The 6597-nt window shown below is 44.8% G+C and overlaps 1 protein-coding gene across 1 annotated transcript in view; it reads left to right on the top strand.

Moving 5' to 3' along the window:
• TMEM50B (transmembrane protein 50B) overlaps positions 1-6597 on the top strand; it is a 55999-nt gene that overhangs the window by 4459 nt on the left and 44943 nt on the right. The window contains exon 2 of the mRNA XM_072806826.1: positions 5826-5892. The gene's annotated coding sequence lies outside the window, so the exon portion shown is untranslated. The remainder of the gene's footprint in view (positions 1-5825; positions 5893-6597) is intronic.

The following is a 6597-nucleotide window of genomic DNA, read 5'->3' as shown; positions in this document are numbered from 1 at the left end:
CTGAAGGCAGACGCCCAATCGCTGAGCCACCCAGGCATCCCAAGTGTTTGTTGAACACAAAAGAAGTCACTTCTCCTTCCTTTGATGGAGACTTGACCCTTTCTGGATGTGTTACACCTTGTAACTTTGCCAACATCTCAGATGTAGTAGTAATGTCAACTCATCAATAGACACATCAGAGTCTACCTAATTCCAGCTTTGAATTTCAGAGCTCCTTTCTTCAAGCTGTAGGACCAAGATCCTGGCCCAACACCCTGAGGACCAGGGTGTGAAATGGTTTTTGCCCCTGTTCTGTATGCCCATGGCTAGTCTGGTACCTCAGGGCTCTAGTTTTCTGTTCCTTGGTAGAACAATGGCAATACTATTCTTTTTCTTCATCGAGCCATGGAGAACAGGGTTCTGCTCTTGGGGGTGGAGGGCCCCCCTGAGACCTTGTCTGTGTGCTTGGGGCCTGCTATTCCCTGACATACTTCCCTGCTGCCAACTGCCTGCCTGGGTGACCATCAATGGGCCTCAGCCACCATTTGGGACATTCTCAGTACCTCTCAGGAAGCCCTCGTGCTGATTTGCCTGTTCCTAGAAGTGCTGCCTTAACTTTTTGACAACGTTTTGTTCATTCAGCCTCCATTTGCTAAAGTCCTGAAAGGGGGCAGCCTGGGTGGCTCAGCGGTTTAGCGCTGCCTTCAGCCCAGGGTATGATCCTGGAGACCCGGGATCAAGTCCCCACATCGGGCTCCCTGCATAGAGCCTGCTTCTCCCTCTGCCTGTGTCTCTGCCGCTCTCTCTCTGTGCGTGTGTGTCTCATGAATAAATGAATAAAATCTTTAAAAAAATAATAAAGTCCTGAAAAGAAATTCACCATTCCATCATCTGGGTGATCAGAAATCAGTAAGGAGGGGGAGGGCAATGGACCCCTCAGCCCCAAATGTAACCCTCAGATACTCATTTTGCTTGGTATTACTGCTGCCTCCAGCACCCTGGCCTCCCTCTCTTCCCCTGGCCTAAGGGCAGACCCATAAATGTTGCGTAATACCTCTTGCCCAGCTGAGACCAGATCAAAACATCAAATACAACTTTCCTCAAGGCTTAGGATGACATAAGCAAAGGGAAGGCAGTCCACGGGACAGGGTAACACCCTCCCCAGTTTGTCTCTGAGCCCAGTCCCCCAGCCTGCTATAGGGAGGCAGAGCCTACCACTCCCACCTCTGAGAGAATCTTCGGGTACCCCAAGCATGACTCCACTCCCCCAGATCTGGATTTAGGAAACTAAGAACTAAGGGATTGTCTTTCTGGCCAAGACCAGTTTCAGAGTCTGGCTTCCTCTCTGAGGACCCACATCTTCCCTAGATGATTGATGTATGCCACTGTCCCCCAGCCTCCCGCCGTGACAGGCTCCTACCTGAGAGTCTCAACACGACAGACATATCAAATAAGCTTAATTAACATTGTTATAAGAGAGACCTACTCCAAATAAATAAATAGAATCTTAAGGGAGTGCTTAGGTGGCTCAGTCAGTTAAGTGTCTGCCTTCAGGCTCAGGTCACGATCCTGGTGTCCTGGGATCAAGCTTGTGTCGGGTTTCACACTCAGTGGGGAATCTGCTTGTTCCTCTCCCTCTGCTCCTCATGCTCTTGCTCACTCTCAAATAAGTGAATTTTTTTTTAAAGATTTTATTTATTCTTGAGAGACACGGAGAGAGAGGCAGAGGCATAGGCAGAGGGAGAAGCAGGTTCCCCACAGGGAGACCAAAGTAGAACTCGATCCCAGGACCTGGGATCACGAACTGGGCCAAAGGCAGATGCTCAACCACTGACCCATCCAGGCGCCCAGTAAATGAGTCTTTAAAAAGAGAGAGACCTACTCACAGTTTTGGGGCAGGTCCTTGCTGGTGTACCTCGAGGACCTTCTAGTAAGGAGCACATGGCCCAGTGGTGACTCAGCTTTAAGATTTATAGCAGGGCCTCTATGCTCTCTGTGGTTTCACCTCCATGGGTGAAACTGGTCCTGGGCCTTGTCCTTTCAACTTTTCCACTTAGCCACAGTTTATACCATGACTTGCTCAATGATATCCAAGCTTCTCAGTTAGATTTGCTTAAAAATGTGGTAGATGGCTGTTGTGTTTTCGGCTGCCTTTCATCTTGAGAATGGACTGTTTGATGGTGGTATGTGTCATTCATCTAGGGAGGATGTGGTTCCTAGCACAGGAAGTCAGACTTTTGAAGATGATCCTGATAGGCGAGAAGATCCCTAATTTTCTTAAATATGCTCAAAAATGGTCATGTGAGCTAGGCTCTGCCAAGACAAGTCCTTGGGAGACATGGTTCAGAATGATGCACAGAAGGAAACAGGCTGGCTTTCTGTAGACATGCCACTTAGCTGGTGCAAGAAGGCAGTGGCTGCCCGGTGGACAGAGAAGTGGCATCCATGTCACCGGCAATGGCAGCCAAATTGATGGGCGTGGCCACAGTAGCTTTGGTGTTTTCCTCACCAGGTCAGTTTTTCAGTGTAGTTTCAGGCATTGTTCCTGGAAACAACAGTGAGCCGCTTTCTTTGGCCCTCCCGAAAGTTCCAGTGTCCTTTCATAAATCTCTCTCTTTTTTTTTAAAGATTTTATTTATTCACTCATCCGAGACAGAGAAAGAGAGAGAGAGGCAGAGACATAGGCAGAGAGAGAAGAGCGAATGGGTGCTGGGGGAGGAGGGGCATTTCAAGCTCTGTCTCCTCAGGGAGAGGAGTGTGATGCAGGACTCAATCCCAGGACCCCAGGATCACAACCTGAGCCAAAGCCAGATGCTTAACCACTGAGCCACCCGGTTGCCCCCATAAATCCCTTTTCTGCTTAATCCAGCTAGAGTAGGGGCTGCCACTTGCAGCTAAGAACTGTGACTGATACAGATGAGATCATGAGAATCTCATGGGTTTGGGATACTTGGGAGCTATATGCTAGATTGTGGTGTACTAGGTACATGGACTCTCAGACTCTCAGCTCTACACACCTCTTTGTAGGTGTGTAATCCTGGGCAAAATACCAAACTTCATTGACTCACAGATTACTCAAGTATAAACCCTCAAAATGATGGCTTATTGCAAGGATTCACTGAGATACAATATATAAAAATTCCAGCATGGTTTTTGAATCAGGTTGAATGTACAGTGCTGAGCTAATAAAATAATAAATAGAAGTTTGTGTAATTTTATTTTTTAATTTATATATATATTTAAATATTTATTTATCTGTTTGTTTGTTTATTTATTTATTTATTTGAGACACAGAGAGAGGCAGAGGCATAACCAGAGGGAGAAGTAGGCTCCCTGTAGGGAGCCCGATGGGGACTCGATCCCAGGACCCCAGGATCACAACCTGAGCCAAAAGCAGACGCTCAACTACTGAGCCACCCAGGCGCCCCAAGTTTTTATTATTTTAAAGGTTTGTTTTAAAAAAATGTTCCCCTAGGGGGTGCCTGGGTGGTTCAGTTGGTTGAGCGTCCAACTCTCAATTTCAGCTCAGGTCCTGATCTCATGGGTTGTGGGTGGAGACTCTGTATCTGAGCCCAGAGTCTGCTTGAAATGCCCCCCTCTCCCCCAGCACTCATTCACTCTCTCTCTCTCTCAAATAAAGGGGGGAATTTTTATTTCAAAGCTGATCCATTGCTAGTTTTCTGAATTCACCAAAACTGTTCTATGACATGCCTTCAGCTAGTGGGAGGCATTAAATGAGAATGTGGAAGAGCCAGTGAAGAAAGACCACATATTGTACGATTCCATTTATGTGACCGGTCTAGGATAGGCAAATCTCTAGAGATAGAAAGTAGATAGTGGTGGCCTACAGCTGTAGGGTTTGGGAGGAAATGGGGAGTGACTGGTAATGCTCAGGGGTTTTCTTTTTGGAGGTGATAAAAATGTTCTAAAATTGATTGTGGTAACGGTTGAACAGTTCTGTGAATGTACTAAGAACCACTGAATTGTGTGCTTTAAATGAGTGGATTTTATGGTATGTGAAAGCTGTTTTTTTATAAAAAGAAATTAAAAAGTAAGAGAAAATATAGAGCAGTTCTGAATTTGGTAGGTTGCTTGCTACTTTTCTGTAGGCAAAAAATGTCCTCAAAAGCATAAAGAGTGAGGGAACTGTTTTAAATTAAGCACAAAAATGACAGCCAATGTTTGAAGAATTTAAATTTAGATGCTTTCACATCTATAGCAAATGTTGATTAATGTGTACAAATTTCTGCAAAACCCCCACAGAACTGCGTTAGTATTCCCAGGCATTTGCTACTGTGTCTTTTTTTTTTAAGATTTTATTTTTTTAAGTAATCTCTACACCCAGCATGGGGCTTGAACCACATCCCTGAGATCAAGAGTAGCATGCTCCACGACTGAGCCTGTCATACCCATCACTGTGTCTCTCTTACAACAAATAGCTACTCTTACCAAAATGAGTGGTGGCCTTACATAAACAAGAATCCACAAAATGGAGAAAATTAGATAAAAGCAAATGCATGTTTTGTAAAAACTGATTGAAAGAACGTGGGCTTTAATGACATAAAAACTTCTTTTAAAAGATTTTATTTATTTGAGAGAGAGGCAGAGAGAACACAAATGGGGGGTGGAGCAGAGGCAGAGGGAGGAGAAGCAGACTCCTTTTTGAGTGTGGGGGCCCAATGTGGGGCTTGATCCCAGGACCCGGAGATCATGACCTGAGCCAAAGTCAGATGTTTAACCGTCTGAGCTACCCAGGCACCCCACATATAAAAACTTTTTTTTCTAGGGACGCCAGGGTGGCTCAGCAGTTGAGTGCCTGCCTTTGGCTCAGGTAGTGATCCTGGGGTCCTGGGATTGAGTCCCACAACGGGCTCCCCAGAGGGAGCCTGCTTCTCCCTCTGCCTATGTCTGTGCCTCTCTCTGTGTCTCTCATGAATAAATAAATAAAATCTTAAAAAAAAAAAACACGCTTTTTACTCTGGAACTCATTAGGTGATTAGGCGGTAGGTAAGATGTCAATCCCTGCTATCTCCCATTACACATCATGCAGCCCAGAGTCTGTGGGGAAGGAGAAACGTAAAACCCTGCCTTTCCTTTCTTCTCTTTCTTCTCTCCAACACCAAGAACAAGTGGCCCCAACACATCGTGATTCTGAAAGCTTCTGGACGTGAGTGTCAGGGGCTGCCAGAGTGAAGAAGAAGACCTGTGCATGCTTGGGTCCCGCTCTTATGGGCACGAGTATCTTGAGAGGTTTGGGAAATGCCTATTTTAAGCTTATCCCTGATGGTGCCAGCCTGCCCACAGGCGCCAAGGCCTCTGGCCCAAGGGCAAAAAAATACATCAACTGGCTGGGGAAGTGTTACATAGTACAACAGCGTAAGGTTCTTTATTTGGAAAAGGACAAAGTCTTTTTTATTTTGAAAATTCACATATATATGTTAAAAAAAAACTCAATCAATGCAAAAGGATAGACAATGAAAAAAAAAAGGATAGACAATGAACAAATGAGTTCCTCTTTATTTTTATTTTTATTTTTTTTTAATGAGTTCCTCTTTAAACCAGACCCCCACTCCACTCCCACCCCCACTACCACCCAGACCCAGACCTCCCACCCAGACCCAACCCTACTTCCCAGATCTGACTGCCATCAACAACTTCAACTAGTTTTTTTATGCTGTGGTAACAAATGACTAGAAAATTAGTGGCTTAAGTACCACATTTATTGCCTTACAGTTCTGGAGGTCAGAAGTCTGAAGCGGATCTTACTGGGCTAAAATCAAGGTGTTCGTGGGGCTTCATTCCTTCTAGAGGCTCTAGGAGAGAATCTGATACCTTGCTTTTTCCAGCTTCTAGAAGCCACCTGTATTCTTGGTTTGCGGCCCCTTCCTCTATCTTCAAAGCCAGAGACAGCAGGTAAGTCCTTCTCATGTCACGCTACTTGGACTCTCCTGCCTCCTCCCCTTTCTGCTGACAGGACCCTCGGATTTACCTCGGTCCCTCCTAGATCATCCGGCACAATCTTCCTTTTTTGGGGTCAGTCTGTTAGCAACCTTAATTTCCTTTTGTTAAGTAACGTAACATATTCACAGATTCTAAGAATTAGGACATATTTGGGGAAGCCATTATCCGGCTACCACAATATCCTGCGAAAAGTTTATATATTTAATTGATATACACACACTGTCTTTCCATCTCTCTCTCTCTCAAAAACACACAAATGCAAACACACTCTATGTGCTCCTCTTATCTTTTTCTTCACCTGTCTATTAATATATATCTTCAAGACCTTTCCAAATCAACACACTCAGCTCTATTTCATTATCTGTTAAGCCTGCCTGAGATTGTTGTATGTTCTCATGGAAATAAGAACTAATCGCTAGCGAGCAGATGAAGTAAATAGCAGTCCAAGGTTAGACCAAGAGAGGCCTTGGGGCAGAGAGACAGCAAACGCAAGCTGAAGTGATCATGAGTCGGGAGTGAGATATGGCATGATAATGCATCGTAAGGTATGAGGCACAGAGAAGCTGATGATAGCTTAGTTGAACAATTTCCTTGCATTAACTAATCTTCGCTATGACATAGGTACTATTAACACTTTTTAAAAAAAATTTATTTTCT

Source organism: Canis lupus, chromosome 30 (genome assembly GCF_048164855.1).
Source record: "Canis lupus baileyi chromosome 30, mCanLup2.hap1, whole genome shotgun sequence".
Taxonomy (NCBI): Eukaryota; Metazoa; Chordata; class Mammalia; order Carnivora; family Canidae; genus Canis; species Canis lupus.
The sequence above is the reverse complement of the archived record's forward strand: the minus strand, read 5'-3'. Positions and strand labels throughout refer to the sequence as shown.